This window comes from Sinohyriopsis cumingii, chromosome 5 (assembly GCF_028554795.1).
Source record: "Sinohyriopsis cumingii isolate HCF-2022 chromosome 5, ASM2855479v2, whole genome shotgun sequence".
NCBI lineage: Eukaryota > Metazoa > Mollusca > Bivalvia > Unionida > Unionidae > Sinohyriopsis > Sinohyriopsis cumingii.
The window spans coordinates 133,945,802-133,970,798 of NC_142965.1; the positions used below are offsets into that span (position 1 = coordinate 133,945,802).

General features: G+C 34.5%; 1 protein-coding gene across 9 annotated transcripts in view; it reads right to left on the minus strand.

The window, feature by feature from the left end:
* Nucleotides 1-24,997, minus strand: part of LOC149800272 (kelch-like protein 5) — a 295,329-nt gene that overhangs the window by 115,170 nt on the left and 155,162 nt on the right. The gene's annotated exons all lie outside the window — the stretch shown is intronic.

Here is a 24,997-nt window from a genome sequence, read left to right on the forward strand (position 1 = left end):
TATTCGATGAGTCTGCACATATTAATAGCACTGACCCTGATCTGTCATTGCATACTGTACCAACAAATCAGGGTCTAACATTTGTTGACCCTGCTCATGTTAACAGTATAGACCATGATATGTAGTTTTACAATGCACCTGCAAACCTGGGTCTCATGTTCGTGAATTCTGTTCATATTAGCAACACAGACCCTGACATGTCATTGCATACTGCACCTAAAGATCTGGGTCTATTGATCAGCTAGCACATTACGTGAGCTAGGGCTGGGTTTCACTGGCCATGTTGTATCATAATACATTTTACAGTAATTGTCTTCAATACTCTAGTAGTATTGCATACAATATGCATCACAATAGTATCACATACATAAACTGCAAATTACACATCAAAGTCCACGTATGAAAGACAAACATTTCTTGTATCATTGAATCTACTGCAGAATTCAGGCCTGGCCCTACAATGTGCAGGGATCCAAGGCAGACTGGCAGAATAGTGTGAACTCCATGAATGAACCAAAGGGTTTTCATTAGTTTTCTTTCTGTATATCTTTTAAATGTTCAATGAACATTATTAAAGTACAATATATAAAATAACATGTTTATTATCAACTCTTGGGGGAAGCAGATTACTAACAAACCATGGGGTAAGCATAGACAAACAAACAATATGCAGGTTACACAAATATTGACCAGAATGAATACAGTACTATTTGAAATATACTGACAGACCTCCCCAGGCTTAATAAATACATAATGTGCTTGAAGATCAGGATCTGTTGTTTGATTACCCTTGACAAATTGCACAGACCCAGATCTGCCAGTGCATTATCTGTTGTTTGATTACTCTTGACAAATTGCACAGACCCAGATCTGCCGGTGCATTATCTGTTGTTTTATTACTCTTGACAAACTGCACAGACCCAGATCTGCCAGTGCATTATCTGTTGTTTGATTACTCTTGACAAATTGCACAGACCCAGATCTGCCGGTGCATTATCTGTTGTTTGATTACTCTTGACAAATTGCACAGACCCAGATCTGCTGGTGCATTATCTGTTGTTTGATTACTCTTGACAAATTGCACAGACCCAGATCTGCTGGTGCATTATCTGTTGTTTGATTACTCTTGACAAATTGCACAGACCCAGATCTGCTGGTGCATTATCTGTTGTTTGATTACTCTTGACAAATTGCACAGACCCAGATCTGCCGGTGCATTATCTGTTGTTTTATTACTCTTGACAAACTGCACAGACCCAGATCTGCCGGTGCATTATCTGACATCACATCTGGGACTGTGGGATACGCACTTGTACACAAATACATATGATATTACCTTGCAATTTATTAAAACTGAAGAGTGTTTTTTGCAGCATTTATCTGATCAGAGGTATAAGGACATAATCTCAAGTAAAGATGGTGGGTTTAAGAAGAACAGTTTTGACACACTGCTTTACTGAATTTATGTGATTTAAAGGGAAAGAAAAAAACAATGAGATAATGTTCTTTTTCAGATAATTTAAATCAATTATTACATGCCTCGTGCTCCTATCATCCTGCATTGTATTCTCTATCATCGATGCATCGATATCTAAATCCGATGAAATAAAGCACAATATTGTAAAAATTTATGAAAATGATTACGTTCTTTAAAATATCTTAAATTTTTAACTCTCCAGATCTCAATACCAAGTTTGCACATTAAGTGATCCACTTTCATAATGACAAACAGTCAACAGGGATCAGACACATCCTGGTGGTTATGATTAGCTTCATCCAATGCATGCTGGGAAGCAAGATGAGTCTAGTTTTGAAAAGGGGTCAGTAGTACAGGAAAGACCAAATTACTAAATGGTTGCCTAGAATGAATGTATCCAACATTTTCCAAACAAGTATGAAGCATACAGAAAATGATTCCCCTGTTCACAAAAAAAAACCATTTGAAGGATCTCTATCATCAATAAATATGCAAGTCACTATGATTTAGATTGTATGGGTGCAACTTTATGAAAGTCCATCACTTTGAGTGGAAACAGATCTATACGATAACCTTGGCATCGAGATATGGAAGGATAGTCTGGCAATTTAAAAGAATGTACTCATCTTCATCTGCCTTTTAGCTGATTGATAAAAGTACAAGCTGTGATATGGGTTGGGTCAAAAGCTATAGCTTATGCATTCATACAGTCTAAATTAAAACAGGCAAAATGTAACTGAAAAAGTGGTCTGGCCATGGTATCATGTAAAATCATGGATATGTGATTTTCTTTTCCCTGTACTAAGTAATGTACCAAGGTTGCAAGAAATATTTATAGATACTGTAGTGTCATTTTTTAAATGAACATAATTATACAACTCTTTGGATTTTTAATGATGAGTAAGTCCTACGACCAAAAAAATAATCGATAATCGGACTTGAATGCTTCAGCAGATCAAGATTCATTCCATTTCTTTGGAATAATCAATAAAACAAACAACACAGACCATGATCTACTGGTGCTTTATGAGATGGCAGATCAGGGTCTATGGTGTTTGTAGTTGGTCTAGATTTATTATGTAAGTATATACGGTATCCCAAAATATGTCTTCCCACTCATCAAAGTATCAAGCCATAAAAAAGATAAATGAGATTTTATAATCAAAGAAGGCAATTAAAAATTCCTAATGTTCACTTGCCCATAATTATAAGTGCAAGCTGTCAAATGGAACATAGCTAATTTTCCTTTACATACAAGAATCATCAAATGATCTCAATGGGCTGTGTACAGTTCAGTTCATCAATTATGATATTAGAAATATTTTTTACTTCTGGGTGACATATTTACGATCAATTGGCAAAATAATAATTGTTACAATAATGTGCTTTGATCTGTTGCATTCAAGTGTGCACATACATGTACAAACTATACCACAGTGTACAAAAGTGAACAGATTGTTAAATCAATTTATTACATCTGGTTTATTCTGTTATGTTGTCTTAAAGCACAGAAACATAAAGATGCTATTTAGCACTAATGCAATTGGAATAATTTGCCAAAGGAATCCCCAAAGTAACTGGTCTGGGCTGATCGTATTGTAGGATTCAAACTGGGATCCTTTCAGTAACATGTCCAGCATGCTAACCATGAAGTCACTGTGACTCCTCTTATTATATCTGAATTCTTATCCTTCAAATAATTAGTCCTGTGTATGTGAATCCAACATAATTTATCAAATGACATTTCAATCTATGTCCATTTTGCTGACACATACAATAAGCATCTGGATGAGCGTGCATCTTTGTTTGAAAAAATTAATAAAGATTATATGACATTTTTTTTACAGGAGCAGAGTTTGTTTGCAATTATGTTTTGTACATGCACCAATTGATAATTAAAAGTTTCAGAATTAACTATTTTTTCAGTTAAATTTGCATGCAAATCAACCAGAATGAATAACATAATACTAATGATTGATTGAAACAAGAATCCTTCAGAAACTGATACTCTATTGTCCAAAATGAATTTCCAGGAATTCAAAATAAGACCTTTTTTTTTTTTTTTACTGCTGAATGTTGAAACCATTTCTGACATTCTTGGAAAATAAGATTTTTCAAATTAGCCATTGTAGCAGCTATATTGGATATAAGATCAGTGAAATTTCTATTTTGGACAAACTGTACACCATAAGACTTTTCTTGAGTTGACTGCCCATTTAAAAGAATTTGTTACAAGTTTTCAATCTTTTCTTTATGACAGCTATATTTGAGTTCAGAAAAGCACCATTTTCATTTAGGATTAAGATTTCACAATTAGACTTATAGTAAAAAATCTGTCAACATGAATTTCAGTTTATTAGGAATAACAATAAAAAATTTAAAGATGGCCACCATGGTAGCCATACGGGATCTCGAACTGGTACCATTTTCATTTAATACCAACGATACATCAAAATAAATCTGGTACAAACCCAATACTGATATGACTTTCCATAAAGGAGGAATAGCTACAAGACTGTTGGGACCATATTGGATATCAGATGGGCACAATTATTTGCAACCAACAAAACATGACAAGAAGTCTTTCAGTGAAAATCTCATGCTGACATAACTTTCCATTCAGGAGGATTAGCAATAACAAAATTTACAAGTAGACTGCCGTGGTGGCCATACTGGACGCCAGACTGACATCATCATCATTTAGGACCAACTAGAGGTAAAGTAGACTGCTGTGGTGGCCTTACTGGATGGCAGACTGACATCATCTTCATTTAAGACCAACTAGAAGTAAAGTAGATTGATGTGGTGGCCATACTGGATGGCAGACTGACATCATCTTCATTTAGGACCAACTAGAAGTAAAGTAGACTGCTGTGGTAGCCATACTGGAAGGCAGACTGACATCATCTTCATTTAGGACCAACTAGAAGTAAAGTAGACTGCTGTGGTAGCCATACTGGATGGCAGACTGACATCATCTTCATTTAGGACCAACTAGAAGTAAAGTAGACTGCTGTGGTAGCCATACTGGATGGCAGACTGACATCATCTTCATTTAGGACCAACTAGAAGTAAAGTAGACTGCTGTGGTAGCCATACTGGACGCCAGACTGACATCATCATCATTTAGGACCAACTAGAGGTAAAGTAGACTGCTGTGGTGGCCTTACTGGATGGCAGACTGACATCATCTTCATTTAAGACCAACTAGAAGTAAAGTAGATTGATGTGGTGGCCATACTGGATGGCAGACTGACATCATCTTCATTTAGGACCAACTAGAAGTAAAGTAGACTGCTGTGGTGGCCATACTGGATGGCAGACTGACATCATCTTCATTTAAGACCAACTAGAAGTAAAGTAGACTGCTGTGGTAGCCATACTGGATGGCAGACTGACATCATCTTCATTTAGGACCAAATAGAAGTAAAATCCTCATACTGATATGACTTTTAATTTAGGAGCAGAATCAACAACAAGATTTTTTAGATGGCTGCCATGGTGGCCTTATTGGACAGGAACTGTTTTTATTTTGGACCATCTACACCATATTAGTAGCCTTTCAGTGAAAACTCCATGTTAATGTGACCATCCACTCAAAACTCCATGTTAATATGACCATCCACTCAAAATTCCATGTTAATGTGACCATCCACTCAAAACTCCATGTTAATATGACCATCCATTCAAAACACCATGTTAATGTGACCATCCACTCAAAACTCCATGTTAATATGACCATCCACTCAAAATTCCATGTTAATGTGACCATCCACTCAAAACTCCATGTTAATATGACCATCCATTCAAAACACCATGTTAATGTGACCATCCACTCAAAACACCATGTTAATGTGACCATCCACTCAAAACACCATGTTAATGTGACCATCCACTCAAAATTCCATGTTAATGTGACCATCCACTCAAAACACCATGTTAATGTGACCATCCACTCAAAACTCTATGTTAATATGACCTATGACCATCCACTCAAAATTCCATGTTAATATGACTATCCACTCAAAAAAGGATTAGTGATAACAAGATTTTCAGGACTGGATTCTCAGCAGTATGGTTTTCATTTAAGACCAGCCTGAGACCATGGGATAATTGTGTGTGTCAAGTTCCATGGCAGGAGGTCTACCAAGAACAAACTGACAGACAGATAATGGAAGATGAGTGTCAGATGACAGATGAAGGACAACAGGCCAGTCCATAAGCTCTACCAGTTTATGAAGTAGAGCTAAAATGGAAATATATAAAAAAGGAAACAGTAAAGTTTTGAAAAAATTACCAGTAAATAAAAGCCACCTTATCATGTTTCATCAGCGCAAGTATCATCATCTCAGATTTTTTATTTTTTTCTACACGTACATACACTTAATTTCTGCTACAAAAAAGGTTACTGACTGTATGCTCTTATTTTCCATATATATGCATTTTCCTCCTTGTCAAAACATCTTGCATTATATTGTCCCATTAGATGCTCAGGTTCAAAATTCAAAGTTCCATCTTTTCTAAATTGGCAAAGGATACAGGATTAAACCAATTATCTTTTCTGATAGTACCCTAGTCAACAAAATATCAATGGAGATCTTTCCAATATGTATATAATGAAGTCACACTTGTTCCGAGTCTGAATATTGGATATTCAAACCAAGATTTCCAGGAAAAAAATGTCCTTAATTATCCTTGGGAGCAATTTATTAGTTTCCATTCCACTTTCATCAATGCAAAAAGAGGAGTCTTTCGGAAGCAACAAGCGTCCAGATTAAAGGGGCATCACTGTGACTCATTTTTTAATGAAGTGTTCAGGTCATTTCTTACTTAGCCTGATAATTTAGCAGACAGTAGCATTTGTTTTTCAAGACAGACAAGTCATAAAACAAAAATTAGAACTTGTTTAAACGAATTCTCTGTCATGTTGAACAATTAAGGTTTTTCGTGAATAAACGACAAGGTCAAGTCTGCTCCAAAGTAATACCTTTCAATGCCTGCCTGGACATGCAGCATAAGCAATCAAAACTGAATACATTTCAACCTGGTCTGTAACTGTCCTAAGGAACGCACTTGATCATGTTACAGTGAACAACATAAAAACAAGAGTCCCTTTAGGGGATTGTCATTCTAACGAACAAAAAGAATCTGTTGGAATTTATAAAAAGTTGGTTTCCTATCTCTCCTTTTATCTTTTTAATTGCAAAAGTACTAAAATAATTTCAGATATTCAGAAATACAAACATACCAAATTTAGTAACAAAAATACTTTTTACATGCACGAGAAGATGCATTAAAAAATTACATACAACATATACAACATATACAACACATACAAAACATACAACATATACAATGTATACAACATATACAACACATACAACATATACAACATATACAACACATACAACACATACAACATATACAACATATACAACGTATACAACATATACAACACATACAACACATACAACATATACAACATATACAATGTTGCATACCATTCTGAATAGTTATAACACGATTTTCAATATGGCCACCATGTTTTCATGTTGAATTTTTGTGGGGCATCTATTTTATTTCAGAGAAACTCTCACACCAGAAGAACAAAGAAATTATATTACTGTATTCTTCCTATATGCCTTTAGTGAGTTTAGGAAAGGTAGTCATGTAATTACTCTAGGTATAATTTCAAAACAAAACAAAAAAACAATAAAAACCAAAACAATTGTGACGGACTGATGGAAAAGCTTTTCACCACCTGCAGAAACTTTGCATTTTCTCTAACTGATCGTACCACTCTCCTTCTGATAGATTTTCTGCTAGACAACCACTTTTAAAAAACTTGACGGAACAGCAAGAGAAATGTAACTGGCAAAGTCTATTAAAGTTGCCAGTGTAACTCCATGCATCAACATGCAATTAACAGCAACGATGACAAATAGTAGTAATGAATATGATCATCACATTGGGGATCAATCTCTGTCATTTCACATCATGGACTTTTCGTTCAGCTGAAAAATCTTACAGTGGAATTTATAAAAGCATTTTCTTTTGGAAATCCTTTGCTCCCATGATACGTCATTTTATGACAGGTAGCGAAAACAATAATGAATTACTGAAATAAATGAACTCCGCTGCAATTTAATGTGAAGCTACTGCTGGAGTAATAACACATGAAACTCCTGTGGAATGCACTCATCCATCTTTGCTATGAAGGCAAAGAATTTTCTGTAATGTAATTAATACCTCAAGCTACCTGAATGACACGAGGACAGAATAATTCTGACAAGTTTCTTAGCCTGAAATATCTAATCTGGCTACTTGTCCTGCAGGCAAGCGACTTAGAACTTTTACTTGTCCTATATAAATGTTATCCTACACCGTACCTAATAGTTAATACTAATTCTATTAAGAATGCCACTTGTCCAAACAGTCAAGCATTTATTTAAAAATTATTGGCCCTCCCTTGGCCACAACTCATAAATATGATTGGACAAACTTTCTCTTGGATTATTACATGTATCTAGTACAAATCTTTAATGCTAAAATGCCACAAAAATAATTTCACATATAAATATGGTACATGTTAACTGGATAGTTATGTCACCTGAAAACCTCCACTCTTTTTATATGCTTTTAGAAATGAAAACAGGGCCCCTGGTAACCAAGCGATCTAAGGCCCCGAGTGATTTAAAGCACTCACTTTAACTGATCACTGCCATATCTCCTCTGTCCATGTCGGTTCAAGTCTTGGTCTCGGCAAATATGGGTATGTGAGAAAGCTGCCAGTAGCTTCGCATGGGTCGGTGGTTCTTAATGGAGTTTTTCTCCAGGCTCTTCTTCCATCAGTTATACTGGCTGCCATGTACAGCCTATCTTAAGCTGAGAAATGATATTAAACCCAAAACAACAACAAAAAATTAAAACAATCTAGTATTACACCATATTGTATTTAAAATTCAATTAAACTCTTTTCTTCTCAAGATTTTCTCACTCATCTTTTGTTAAAAAGTCTGCCAAATTTTGGGGGCAATGATAAAAATTCCTTTGCTGCCTTTTACTGAAGGTGTAAATCAAAGGGACCTGCCAACAAATAAATAAACAAACAAAAAAGAGGTGATCTTAAATCTCCATGAAAAAAATGTTTTAGGCATTTTTACTAGGCTTTTATTAGCTTACTGAGAAGCAACCATATTTGAGAATTAAATCAAGATGATGTCAAAACAAAAATGATTGGAGAAAAACAAGTTCACTCAAACACAAGTTTCATGTGATAACAAATGTTAACATGAACACTATACTAAAACCAAAATGTGCCTGGCTATTGTAAATTTTACTTGAAGATAATGGAGACCTACAATGCCTTAACTGGGTCCATAAAAACTGGGTGCAATATAAACCAAACTACAATACAGTGACAATGATTGAAATTCATTATGTGCATTTAGGGATTGGGGGTGGGGGGAATAAGCACCAATCATACAACAATCAAGATCAAGACAGCTCTACGCTCGATAAAAAATAATCATAATTATGAGCAGTAAGAACATGTTTCTGAAAAAGAAAATAATTTATGGGATGAAGATTATAGATAATTAAGATGTCTTGTCCAGCTGGTTTCCTAAAACGCATCAACTCCCTCAAGAATGCTTATTACTGGACAGATTAAATGTTTCGATAATTTGGGGTGGAAAGGAATGTATATGTTGTTTACAATGTACAATATGTTAGCAACCTCATTATATACATTGCCCATTGGAAAAGTTGCAACTCCTACCAGATTGTGCTCTAACTTGTGACCCAAGCAAAAGGTCTTACAAGGAAACACTCTATACTGGTCTTTTACAGGAATTTAAGAGGACAATTTCTTAGGTATCATGGATACAATTTAAAATTTATTAAATTCAAACTTAGCTGAGTAACGATTCATCACTCCTTAAATATTCCCTCCAGGTTTAGAAAAACAATTACCAAAACAATAAAACCAAATGCAATTGAATTTTATCAAAGCTACTCTATATGAAAAGAGATTCCAGAGATTAAAACACAAAGTGCTGTGCAAAAAAAAATAGGAAATAACCTTCAGCAAGGTGATATGACTCACTCCAAGTTTTGAACTGCACTGAACACCCTAAGGGATTTTATTCACTAATGTTCTATTCTTAAAAATCTAGACTCAGTAATTTACAAATTAAATACATTTGTTTGAATTATTCTGGGCTAATGTTCTGCAAAACGCTTTGCTTAATCAATAAAACCTCAATCCGAGTAAGAACCATTACTCATCAGTCCTTTTCAATTATATTTTAAATTAAAGCTACTGGTAATGTTACATTTTCCCCCCATGTAAAAAAAAATTCTGATGTTGTCGAGGTGTCATTAATAAGTGATCATTAGGTAAATTGCCAAAGAACTTAAATTATGAAATGGCATTTGAATGGAAAGTACAATACTATACAGATGTGTGTATGTTGGATCCAAAATCCAGATCCAATGCTACATAATCATGTGCTGGCAGAGCTGTGTCTATGCAATTTGCTATAGTAATCAGTAGAACAAACAACAAGACCCTGATCTTCCAGCACATTATTTGATGACAGATCAGGGTCTATGATATTTGCTGCTGGACCCGACTTGCATGCAAGTGTACACAGTACTGGTATACAAATTTAAATCTTCCCTTGTTCTGTTACTAAATCCACTTATGAAATCATCATTTTTCGTAATGTTTCTTAAGTGGGTTTTTTCATGTTCGCATCGACTCCAGTAAATCAATCTCACCTTACTCAAGTACCGTACACGTCCCTCCTGGAAATGTCCTACTCATCCCTTGTCCCTTATGCTCAGTAGAACAGACTGATAAATCTTTTTGGAACATTAATATCTTTTTGGAACATTAATATCTCTTGGATCCATTTCCACTCATGAAAGCCCTCCATTCAGGTCATTAGGGACTAAAATTGTCCCAAGACCTGAGGCTAAATTAGCAGTGCTCTTTGAGCACATTAATGCATGGGAGATGAGACACTAATTTCTTCCCTCACAAATAATTATCAGTCTGCCGTGTGGACATTAAACAGTGGCACATGCACTCTGTGCGAACACCTCTTTAATCCAAATAAGCAAGCAAGCAAGTGCAGGAAATCAGCATGAAGAACTAGAGGTATCCGAGTTCCAATAAACTTAGAAAGAAAACCCCTCTTGCTTGTGACTAATTCCCCATAGCGCAGTTACATTAATTAGACACTACTACACAAGACCAAATTAACGGCACATTCTTAACACTTACGACAACTAATCATATTTTCTGATAAATCTTATAAAAACTATGAACATCACTAAAATAATTCTAGGCTAAATTTTGTTGAGAATTTTATGTTAAACTCAAGATCATCTGCATTATCATACTTTAAAATGTATTAAAATTTTCAGAAAGTAAAACAAGAGTATCATGAACAGCAAGCACATTATGTGCCCCCACCCCCATATGTTTGTCCATCCATGTGGGCACTAGTCATGCATGGTTAACTCTGAGCCAATGGGTCTCAGTGACCTGGACCTTTTTGGAAATGGGTCTCAGTGACCTAGACCTTTTGGCAAGGTATGCAGTTTTGAACTAAACTTACTGTGCAAGTCATTATTTTCTTAGTAGACTTACTATCATTCTAACTCTCACCTTGACCTTTAGAACCCTGAATGAATTGATTTCTTTATCACCCAAAGTGCAAGCCATCCACAAAGTTGGGTCAAGGTCCATTATTTAGAAGTTATGAAGAAAAAACAATTTTCTTCTTCCAGGCAGTGACCTTGACCATTGATATTTTTTCATCAAAACTGGTATGCTTCTTTCTTTCCCAACAAGCAAGTTATCCACAAACTTTGGTGAAGGTACATGACCAAAAAACTGAAATGTTTGTGCAGAAAACGTTTCCTTCTTCTATTCATCAGACCATTAAATTTTTGATCCCCAATTCAATAGGCTTCTTCATTACCCCCAGAAACAAGTTGTCAACACACTGATCAAACATGTTGAATTGCACAGAAAACATTTTTCTTCTTTCAGTCAATGACCTTGACCTTTGACCTACTGGGTGGGGGAATCAATGAAGTTTTTCCCTAACTCAAGTGCAAGTTATGCACAAAATCTAGACCTGGTATGTGATGAAGGACTGACCTTGTTCTGCAGAAACCATTCTGTTTTTGCTTTTAATCAGAGACTATAATCTTTTGAACACACAAACAATATTCTTCTTTATCCCATATGCAAGCCTCACAATAAATGTTATTGTGCAGAAACAATTTTTCTTCTTTCAGTCAATGATCGTTCCCCTTTCCACTTTTGAAACTGAAATCAAAGTGCTTTTCCTTAACCCCAAATCAAGACCCTACATAAGCTTGCTACATTTAGATGGTGGAGAAACAAAACTAGTAACAGGTAGACAACATATTACATTCCACCTTAAGGCAGGTATACAAAAATGATGAGGCAAATGAAATACAACAGACCTTCTGTTGCAAGGTCAATTTTGGAAAATGCTGAAAATGTTGGACGGAAACCAATGCTGTTTCTGACAACTGAAAATAATAACAATAAGACGTGGCTGGTGTATGTCCAAATGAATTCTAATGGATACTACTTGGAAAAAAATGGCAAACAAAAATGCTTGACCACTGGAGAATTTAAAGTTTATTGTAATAATACAGAAAACCAACTGATCATGCAAAGAGAAAATCTATCAATAGTGTAATTTAAACTTTTAAATATTAATGTAAATCTTCAACAATTTTAGGGTCATAAATTACAACATTATCATTACATATACGTGTCAATTATTGATTTCCTCTGTGCATATTAATCTTGTATCAAAAAAGTTTTCACCCAAAAAAAATTACTTTGTAAATTCTGTCTCCTCACTAAATTTAAAAAATGAAACGCTTAAAACAAAATAGAGAGATTTAAACTATATGAAAGTATAGTACAGTCCCAGACACAATTTCAGCATGTGGTAAACTTGTTGCTATCTCAATACATTCTACATCTGTTGCAGAAAGGAAACAAATCTGCTTTTCACCTCTGGGGCGTGTAATTTCCATACACTGATTGAGTCATCTTCAAATTGTAATCCAAATCTCTACTAACTGTCAATATTGCCAAGGCCTGGTGACAGAGACAAGGAATGATGCAGTCATTAAGATGCTTGTCAGGGAGTAATATTCAATTGCTGGCATCCCACTGCAATATTGACTGCCATAATGGATGTAATGGTTGCCCAAGGGACATGACACAAAGTTTAATTAAAGCCATCAAGATACTTGGGCTAGAGACAAAAAATTCAATATCTGTCCAACGTAACAAATTCCGAGCTGGGATAATTTACTAGCAGTACCTCCTGGAAGCACCGATATACTATTTTTACAATGCAGAGTGTACAGAATGAACAGATTAAAATACGGAATGTACAGATCAGAGTGTACGGAATGTACAGATCACTTATAGCACTTCTTCCTATCTGTCTAATGTATAAAAAAATGTGGTGCTGGGGTAATTTACTATCAGTACCTCCTGGAAGCATCGATAAGCTATTTTTATAACAGAGTGTACGGAATGTACAGATGAGTGCAAGGAATGGAATGTACAAATCAGACTGTACGCAATGTACAGATCAAATACAGCACTTCCCTTTGTAAAGCCCTTCATTATAACACAGTCGCTGTTATAAGGAAGGTATTCAATATATATATATATATATATATATATATATATATATATATATATATATATACAGTATATATATATATATATATATATACACACACACACACACACATACATACATACATATGGAGAGAGAGAGAGAGTTTCATTACAGACAAAAATGTAATTATTCAGAGGAAACAATAAGATCCCTGATCCAAATCATGAATTAAAATTTAAAATGTCATTCAGTGGAAACAATGTTTCCTTGCCTAATTCATGAATTTAAGTCTAGACAAAAATGTAGTTATTTGGTGGAAGCAACAGGATCCCTGGCCAATTTGTAAATCTGAATACAGACAATAATTTCATCATTCTCAAGACCATACCAATTTCTATTCACACAACTATGAAATTTGACAATACTTCATAAATTATGTATCATGAGCGTCAAGATACAGTTATCATATTTTGTACTGCCATATCCAATACATATTGGTGTATCCCTGCATTCCATGCAGGAAGCTACAGTCACTCAAAGAGTCAGACTTTTAATCCAATGGTCACCAGTGGTCACCAGTTTGACAACTGCCCTGGCCAGTAGGTGTCTTGGTGTACCCTTAAGAAAGACTTAGCTCCCATTTATCATGATACAGCCAAAAATATGTTAAATGTGGTTGTGCCAATAATCTGTTAAAAGTGCCATTAAAACTACAAAAACTAAAGCAAACATTCCTGGGGGCGGGTATCATTGTGCTATCCATGCTGACATCATTCAAAATAGGTTGTAAATCTGTTGCAAATGTGTGTGTCCTATTTACCACAAGGCCACCTGATGCCTAGATATTTGCCCTGGAGAATGACAACATCAGACTGGGGCTGAGTCATCTAAAACAAATCCATCCAACAGCCTATTAACCCAAGTAATCTTGAGAACAATCAGATGTTATAAAATAGCCACACTTCAATGCTTTGTCATTTCTGTAATCCAGTTTGATTATAATCAAGGAATGTCATGGACTGCACAGAGCACATGGCAGAAAAATTAATTTCAAGCTTGAAAATCTGTGTATTGGAAACAAAATTACAAATCTAAATTGAATGCCACATAGAAATGTGTATTGGAAACAATATTACAAATCTAAATTGAATGCCACATAGAAATGTGTGTTGGAAACAATATTACAAATCTAAATTGAATGCCACATAGAAATGTGTGTTGGAAAAAACCTGTAAAAATAATTCTCTACTGATTCACAATCAAACATCTTTCTCTGCACTATCACATTTATTTATAAGAAAATGTGAAATAAAACCATACATTCATTTATATATGTAAACTGAAATTTCTTCAAAAAGTGTATGGCAAGAATTTAAATCTGTGACATATGCCAAACTGCTACAAGCTGCTCCAACTCACTCTCTGTGCTCAATGAAATTCACTCGGAGATAATCATGAAAATACCCCATTTCATGGCAATTTACGTCTTAATATATTCTCCCATGGTGTCGAGTTTGCATTCGTAAATTTGTATATCAAGCTCTAGCGGCAAAATGTTGCAAGCAGAGTAGTTACTTAAAATTTAATATGACAACATGATCAAAACTCTCCATGTCATGTGGATGGTTATCTCTATATAATGAACGTTTTAGCAGACCAAATGAAAAGGTCACATCTTTGATTTGGTTAGTTTTGGCTTAATGATGATATTGAGCCATGACAATCAAATAAATTCATTTGTTCATTTAGAAAGTTTAATGGATGTTGCTTTTATAAAATCCATCTTAGTGAGCATAGCAAAAAATGATATACATTCACCATATTTGCTTTATGAACAGGAAGGCCCTTAACTTTATGATAATCAAAAATGTTTCTCTTATTCTGTGGGGGGGGGAGGAGCCATAGAGAAATATTTACAATAATTCATTATATTATTCATTATATTCATGCAGACACAATCACTGTACCATGACCATATATTCAGTATGGAGGTAACATACATTTGACATGTTCATTTCAGAGGAAAGTATGAATGAAATGATGTTTATTTAACTGGCAAAATTACAAAGATATAACAAAATTGATGGCAACATAACACTGCAATGTTCAAACCTGCCAAAAGAGAATATTAATGTTTAAAAAAAATTGTTGTCTAGATGGGAATTAAAGTGTTTTTAATAACACCGTAAATTATCATGTAACATTAATCTGCCTCTGAGGTTTATCCTTATCAAAGGCATTTACACCTGCCTCTGAGGTTTATCCTTATCAAAGGCATTTACATCTGCCTCCACCTTATGATAAAGCCAATATTAACTACAATTAAAAACTATGTGATAAGGCCAATATTAACTACAATTAAAAATATAGTTGTAACTGTTAATATTATGCATGCTCCAGAAAGCAAGTACTGTATATACTCTTATACTCGGGCTTGCTGCAAACAACCATAGACCCTGATCTGCTGTTGCATAACATGCCTGCAAATTAGGATCTATACTGTTTGTTCTACCAATTAGTCCCAATAAACTGCACAGACCCTGCTGGTGCATTATCAACTGACAGACCTGGGTCTATGCAGTTTGCAACTAGATCCAACTTATGAGTACATATGGTAAGCATGAAGGCATTGGCATGACCATGAGACAGTAATGCAACCTCTACACTTTTAGAATCTAATTTTGATCAGATTTTTTCTAAAGTAGAATTTGATGCAATTTATCTTTCCCTTGGATAACATAATCACAATCAAAATCTTTTTCCCTGAATACAAACAGTCAAAATGTAATCTGAGAACTTCTGAAATATTCACTATATATAATGATTTAAGATTACTTCCAGTATATGCAGTTTATCTGTTTGCATGTTTTCAACGAACTATAAATATCTGCATATAGTCGCATATGAGTCAGATCCAACTGCATAAACCCAGATCTGCCACCATATAATCCACTGGCAGGTTTGGGTCTATGCAGTTTGTTGGGAGTAATCAGTAGAACAAAACAACAAAAACCCTAATCTGCTGGCACATTACATGATCACAGATCTGGGTGTGTACCGTTAACTTGGATCATGACTTGTAACAAGTATGTGATACTGCCTATAAAACAATATTTACATTAATATGTATGTACTTTATTGAATAATTATTGTTTCTGATGGTTTATTCTGGGGAGACAACCACGTGCTAACTTGAAGCTTTCTGCTAGTCACTCCGCCAAAACCCTACCTTATTTTAGGGAGACAACTACATACTACCTTTTGACTTCTGCTGGTCATCCTGCTATATTGTTGCCCTTTTTTCAATAAATATGGTCTAAACAAAAATACATAACAATAATTCAACTGTTGCGTTCAACATTACACATGAAAATGTGCTGAAATTTTCATCCATTTCTATCTGAAACTACAAAACTCTCAATGATGGCTCTAATCTAAGTCAACTCCAAAATTGAATCCCTCCTTAAATGTATTTCTGGACCACAACTGAAGATACCAGCAATAAGGAGTGTATCAGAAACTGTAAGTGATACAGAGATATAAAAATGTGCAAGGCAAAATTTAAACACAATGAAAAATGTTACTGTGCATATATTTTCTTCACATTACCAACAACATTTTGATATCTAACATTTTTTCAATAAAAATTACTAAAAAAGCCCAGCCCAGCTGATAAAACATACTAAACAATTTTATTAAGACAAAAAGTATTATTATTAAATTAGAAATAATTAATATAACTAACAGTTGCTAAATTATCAGTTTGACAAATAATGTTGATACTTGGAAGATATAACACATGTGCAAGAGGAATGTAATTTTAATGCCTACATCTGACATAGTTATTGAACACTTGTAATTTTATTATTTACATGCATTTACTGATAAAACTTAGCTTCGATCAACTGAAAAATCAGATTCTACAATGCAGTGTGGCACAGTAAATCCATTAAATTGAAATCTGAAGCAGCAATGAACCATCAAAAAGTGCAGAATATTTTATTCTGAAAGTATTAACAAGAATGAGTCAGTCTGCTTTGCAACTGCACTTTGAATAAATAAATATGACAGCATCACTGAGCAAATACAGTATTAAAATATTACAAATTTAATTTGACCCAAGGTTAAATATTACAAATTACAGCACACTTAATTTGATCTTAGACTCAATATTACAAATTACAGCACACTTAATTTGACCCAAGACTAAATATTACAAATTACAGCACATGTAATTTGACCCAAGACTAAATATCACAAATTACAGCACACTTAATGTGACACAAGACTAAATATTACAAATTACAGCACACTTAATTTGACCCAAGACTAAATATTACAAATTACAGCATACTTAATTTGACTGAAGACTAAATATTACAAATTACAGCACAATTAATGTGACTCAAGACTAAATATTACAAATTACAGCACACCTAATTTGACTAAAGACTAAATATTACAAATTACAGCACATTTAATGTGACTCAAGACAAAATATTACAAATTACTGCACATGTAATTTGACCCAAGACTAAATATCACAAATTACAGCACACTTAATTTGACTCAAGACTAAATATTACAAATTACAGCACACTTAATTTGACCCAAGACTAAATATTACAAATTACAGCACACTTAATGTGACCCAAGACTAAACATTACAAATTACAGCACACTTAAGGTGACCCAAGACTAAATATTACAAATTACAGCACACTTAATTTGACCCAAGACTAAATATGACAAATTACAGCACACTTAATGTGACCCAAGACTAAATATTACAAATTACAGCACACCTAATTTGACTCAAGACTAAATATTACAAATTACTGCACATGTAATTTGACCCAAGACTAAATATCACAAATTACAGCACACTTAATTTGACTCAAGACTAAATATTACAAATTACAGCACACTTAATGTGACTCAAGACTAAATATTACAAATTACTAGACATTTCATTTGACCCAAGATTAAATACTGCATGTACTCCTTAAATAATGAGTCCAACTGCAAACTCACAGACTCAGGTCTGCTGTCACATAAGGCACAGTAGATTGGGTCTGTGCAGTTTGTTAGAGTACCGTAATCAGTTGAGCAAAATGGTAGACCCTGATCTGCAGGTGCATTATGCTACAGATCAGGATCTTTGTTGTTTGCAGTGTGAATGGACTTATAAGCGAATACATACAGTATCACAAGATTACACTCAAAAGCATCAAATATTTTAAACAGAATAAACAGATATGTATACACCAAACCACATGCATGTTCTGTTCCGCATTGGTAGAAAGAACGAATTTGATATGGTGAAGGGATACATCAAGGCCGTCAAAATAAAAATGCAGTTATGTATACATCACATACCTCACCATGCTTTCCAAATATTTTTAGCTATTACAATACAAATGAAATCTAAAACAATGGGATTTTTTTATACAAAAAAGTCAGAGCTGGTGCATCTCAAAATACTGATGAGCAAACATCAATGAAAACAGCATAATAGTTCTGTTCTGGGCATGTGATATGGAAATATGAACTTGAACATCCAGATTAAATATCCTACCCACCATGCAAGATTAGACAGGTTTGTAATGTTAAAATAAATACAGGTATGCAAACAAATGAAGAAAGCAAAAAAGGACAATAATAAAAGGTTCATTTTATCTTTTCTTAGGGAGGGGTTAATGGCACTTTTAACACATTGGCTATATCATGCAGAGGAAATGGGAGATAAGTGACTTTCCCAAGGAATAGAAAGGTATCAAACCCAAAACCCTTGAATCAGAATTCAAACGTGCAGCTTGTCATTAAACAAAAAAAGCTGGCCAAGGCCAGCACATCCATCTATAATATGAATCGTAAAGATGATGGAACAAAACAGTACTGAAATAAAAGGAAAGCAAAACATGTTGAGATAAATCTAGTGTGGATGGACATAGGGATGGACACAGAAAGGGATGTAATGTTCTCTTCCCATCAATTAGAGTTTAGACATACTCTGTTTGAATCTTGGTATTAGAAAACAAAATGGCAAAACATCTTCCCATCAATTAGTTGATCTACCATAAAAAGTGGCTCCAAAACAAAGGGAAATGAAAGACACCTTGGGAAATGCATCTCTTGAAAACCAAATTTTTTTCTATGCATGGTGATACATCCATTCCATTTTTACAAACTGTTAATAAATTTTAATAAGGATATTATTGTCTGATAATACACCAACACATAAACTTTTAATAAATGTACCTGCCTGCCTGCCACACACCTATTATAATGGTCCAAATACTGTAACTTACCCCCCTCATCATTTACATTCCTAGTAAGCCCTGTCGCTAACCTATGCTTACAAAGATTAAAAATTTTAAACATTGTTACAATCAGTTTTGTATGCATTCTTTCATTTTAGCCATCCAGGATACAATGACTTAGACATGAAATCTTTCAATAAACATTATTTCATGGCAGAATGATAGTTTATATTCATGTGACCATATATACATAGAGACTTTGACTATCAGGTAACTATTTCATAACTTCACTAAATACTCAGGTAGACTGTTCAATTGCTGTCTTTAGAACCTACATATGGAATTCAGAATAAGGCCACTGTGTCACATAACAAAGAGTGACACTTCTGAATCTGAAATAAACATGTGTATGTTCCATCTACATTAAATTAATCCATAAGGTCAATCAAAGGGCATATTTGTTATTGTTGTTGGTTTATTTATCAGCACACATTACATGGTGGCCAGTACAACTCCTGGGGGAAGAACCTGGGGAAAACCCTGATAAGAATCTTTGACCCAGACATGCTTGTAACTCAGTGTGTACATTTCTGTATAATGTTTATAAAGTACAGGACATAATATTTTGACAACAAAAGAAAGGATATTTTTTTGTTTAAATACCGTAGAACCTGTCTTGAAAGATGATCCCATCTGCTGCATTATATAATGGTTATTGAAAACACTTAACAGTGGTGTAAGTCAGATTTTACTTCATTTTACATTTCTTTTGGACCCGTCAGATGTGGGAGGTCGTGGGTTCGATCCCCAGCCAAGTCATACCAACGATTTATACAAACGGTACTAACAGCTGCTTAGCTTGGTGCTCAGCATTAAGAGGTTAGCACTAGGACTGGTTGGCCTTGTGTCTGGATAATGTGACTGAGTGGGACATGATGTTCATGACTGTGGCATGATGACCCAGTGTTAGACATCATTATAAACTGCCACACTGCAGACATTGTAGCGATATGACTGAAACATTGTTAAAGCTACATTAAAAATCTAAATCACACACGCACACACACGTTTCTTGACTCTATCTAGCAACTGTCATAAACATATATGATATATGCCTATGTATTTGTACATAAAAATCAGATAAAGAATCTATTCTGAAACTTAAAAAAGAAAAAGAAAAAAGAAATTGAGAACCATATCACAGCTATGAACCTTTCTTTATATGCTGGTACAGACAACTCATCTTAGTCAGGCCTTCATTTAGCTAACAAGTTTTTATTTCCAAATTTCAGGAAATGGTTTATTCGTTACCTTAAAAACTACAAGTTTAGTCTCCTCTACCAACTCCAACATCTTCATATTATCACAAAAATGCAATGTGTAAAGAGATGCAGACAAAGTGCAGGACATTTGGCTTCCCGCAATTTATGGCACCAAAATAAATCATGATCACTATTTAAGATGCAAATAATTATTTGTCCCTTTGAAATTTGTGTGTCTTCCTGATTTGTTATATATAGGGATAAGTTTTCCCTAGCTCAGTAGGACCTAGGTACAACAATATACATGTCATCTATACAGCATTCAAACACAATCATCATCTGCCCATCACAACCTTGCATAAGTTTTCAACTATTGTTAAGCTTTAATGTTAAGCCACTGTCTGACAGCAGTGTAATAAGCTTTAATGTTAAGCCACTGCATGACACTAGTGTGATAAGCACACAGTGAAACATTACAGGTTACTCTTGTTACATTTGAATGTATTCAACTTGAAATGACCATTCATTCACATCAATGGGTTACATTTATCATTTATATCTGTTTTTAAATAAAGGTGTATAGTGATAAACCTGCTCTATATATATCAAGGATATAAGCCATCTTTTTCAGCTCATTTATTATATGTATTTTTTTTATGGTGTGCCTGCATCCAAAAGTAATGTCTGCATCCAGGTAATGCCCATATCCAGGTAATGTCTGCATCCAGGTAATGCCCATATCCAGGTACTGTCTGCATCCAGGTAATGTCCACATCCAGGTAATGGCCACATACAAGTAATGTCCACATCCAGGTAAATACAAAATATTGCCATATCACAAACACAATGACCACTTTCTATTCCTCATGTTTTCTTAAGGTAATCCATATTCCATTTAAACAATTTTAATTCCACATTCCTACTTTATTCCACACTACATGTAGTTGACGTGTCTTGGTAATATCATGTGAAAACGTAATAATGAAACAACCGACATTACAGAATCTAGCAAATTGTTTTATAATAATCTTTTTTTTTCTTCCCCATAACGGATTGATGGAACATTTGAATTTCTGGCAGCAAACACAAATGCTTTCTTTGAGGTATCCACATACCCTCACTACCAATAAGTCAAACAGCTGATGAAAGTTACACCCTGAGAAAATAATTCACAGTGATTACATAATCTAATTATCAACCCTGAAAGGTCATTAGTGGTAATTTAATTTGTGCAATCCAAATCACTTGCACATTTGTCTTCATGATGAATGTCACCCTCATGAGAGTTGTGGTGGGATGGGATCATAATATCAAGCTGTTTCAATCTACTTATCCTCATGTAATTTTTTTTAGTGCATTGAATTTTGAAGGCTTTGTCTCAGACAGGTTCAATAACACAGCTAAGTTCACTGTTCCACTAAATCAGTCTACCAATATGACTTTGGCATACATGTAAAATAAACACAGAGCCTTGTGATTGATCAGTCAGATTACAGAACAACTCACATTACCATTGATTATCAGTGATTTGAAACTTGTCTATTGCCTAATCAATGTAATGTATTTATTCAATAACCCATGATCATTAAACTGTATAAACTGATGTTTTATATAATACAATTATTGCATGTACAATGCTGATAAAAACTTAATAATTGGCCTTCATAATGTATGTACACCTCACATGCATTTGCACTCGTCTGAATATTAATCGACATTACAAAATCATTTGGTCTAATTAATCTGTTAAACAGATGGATTTACCAAAGACATTTATTCCAACAGACTTCATTTGGTAAATTCAATTTCTGGCTGACTGCAAGGATTTTAAAACTTTGAAAATCCACTGTTGTCTCTTGCCAGCCAGCTTTAAAAATCTGGCCACCTAGCCAACTTTTTGGCTGCCAACTAAATAAATTACTGCCATTGTCTCTCCAAGACTGCTGTAGAGGTAATCAAATTTTTTCACCAGCTGTTGTCATGTACATGTATATAGTTAGTCCTAAATGCACACCATGTACTTATAACCAGCCATCAGTACTGCTAGTGAGAAGTGTCACTCATGTTCACACACTCATTTAATCTGTCTGAGATCAACAGACAATTGAATAATTTCCTTTGCTGATAGTGTCTTGCTGCCTATCAAACTTTAAAGATGGCCACCCCTGACCAGAAACTTGTCAATATACCCAAGTTCATGTCATTACACTTTACCATTAATCTGACACTATTAATCCTGTACCTCAACTCTCTGGGAGCTGATCATTTTCAGAGGGGGTGACACCATCAGAGGGGGTGACACCAAAAATGAAATTATTAAGGATTCTGTATGGTCTGTTAAAGGAGGTCCATGCGGGTGACACCATGAGTTACAGCACTGGGTGACACCAACCCTAGTAACGCCAATGTATTTATATTATAAGACCTGCCAAAGAAGTATGCAACAACAATTGTGATATGGCTCTTTAATAATAATAATAATAATGGCTTTATTTAAAGAAGTAACTCAATTAGTTACAAAACTAATCTACCCTGAGGCCTTCTCGCTGTTGTGAGCAATAATATACAGCATATTCAACACAACGTGAACAATCAGGCTTGACGCTAAATAATTACAGTAAGTGATTTTACAAATCAGAATATCAAGTCTGGAACATATGCAGTCAACTGTGAACACATAAACATATATAAAATATAAATTATCACCCTACATGGAAAATTCAACTGTGAAAATGATACAAAAGTACAGAAAAGAAGGTGATGTTTATATTACTAAAACTGTTTAATTGTCTTAAGATTCCATCCATTTGAGACATCCATTATGAAAAGAACAAATGGTAGGAGCCTGCCTTATGTCACTGGGAATGTTGTTCCATACCAGTGGACCAGTATATTGAAAACTTTTCTTTTAAAACAATTCCGTCTTTGGCCTTGGTATAATTAATTTTTACTTCTTATGGACCTTAAATTTGGAGTACCATCAGCATCTCTTTGGTGAAAGGTATTGCAAAGATAGACAGGAATGGCTTTTCTGGATACTTTATACATCAATTTGGCCTTTCTAAGAAATATTCTTTGATATTTTGATAAAATCTTCTAGTATTCATTGCATTCTGGAAACCAGAAAAGATGTTGCAATATCATCCCATTACAACAGTGTATCCCCACCCCCCAGTTAAATATCAACAACCAATACAGTGGAGAGCAAACATGGCCACGACCATGCGAAAATATTGAAAGATGAGTCAAGAGAGTGATCAGCACAACATAATTACAATTTGACTTTGCTATCATCATCATAACCGTCATCATTACAATGATGTGGAAACAAAATACCAGACTGACCATGTACTTTTCCGAGGGCTTTATGTTTACTGGGGAGAAAATGTGATCCTCAAATAGCTTGAGAAAAAGCAATCTTGCTCTGATTTGTGAAAAATCTAAATCTTTCATACTGTGTTAGAATTTATTTTCTCAAGATAAAGGTATATTTTCATCTGGCTATTAAACAGCTGGTCCCTAACTCTCAGTACTTCATCAAAATTGAGAGTACACATATTCCTTTACTGAGGTTAATAATATATGGAAATTAGATAGAAACAATATAAACATAAGGTCATATATTTTAATTCAGCAGTTTGGCTGGTGATTTAGAAAGGAATTTACTAAGTCTTGTCAGTTTCTTTTGCAAAAAATCTTGCAATTTGAAATCCGTTGGCTGGCTTCATGTGTTAAGGGTTGAGGTAGGACTTCGAGGAGATTCACTTTCATTCCTAAACAAAAGCTGGCATCAGACAAAAAATCTCAGAGTTGAAATAGCATGTGGCCACACAGTTTCATTGCTAATTTCTGAATAATCTTCAGCAAATTTATTTACTCCCTACTGCCATGTCAGAATTAGATACTCCAAAGAAATGAACTGCCTTGTAACACTTCAGATCTTAAAACTGTTTGCAACCACTGCATTGAAACGTAACTGTACGTAAAGGAATCAAAGTTTGAGCTTATTTTTTAGCCCCGAGACACCCTTTTTTCACAGCAAGGGTTTTATGAAGCAACTTTAAGAATGTGCTTAATCTAAAACTCTTCTGATAATTACCTTAATCTAGGGTGAGGAGAGATGAACAGACATTAACAATTCTGTTACTATTCCCAGGCACTGATTGCCCAAAAACTATTCCTAATCAGAACAAGAAGTGACTTAGTTTACTGATGATCACAAAATTTATACCATGTTAAAATTTTTAATTGTTTTAGCTAATACATTATTCACCCAATTTCCTTGAATTTCTTAAC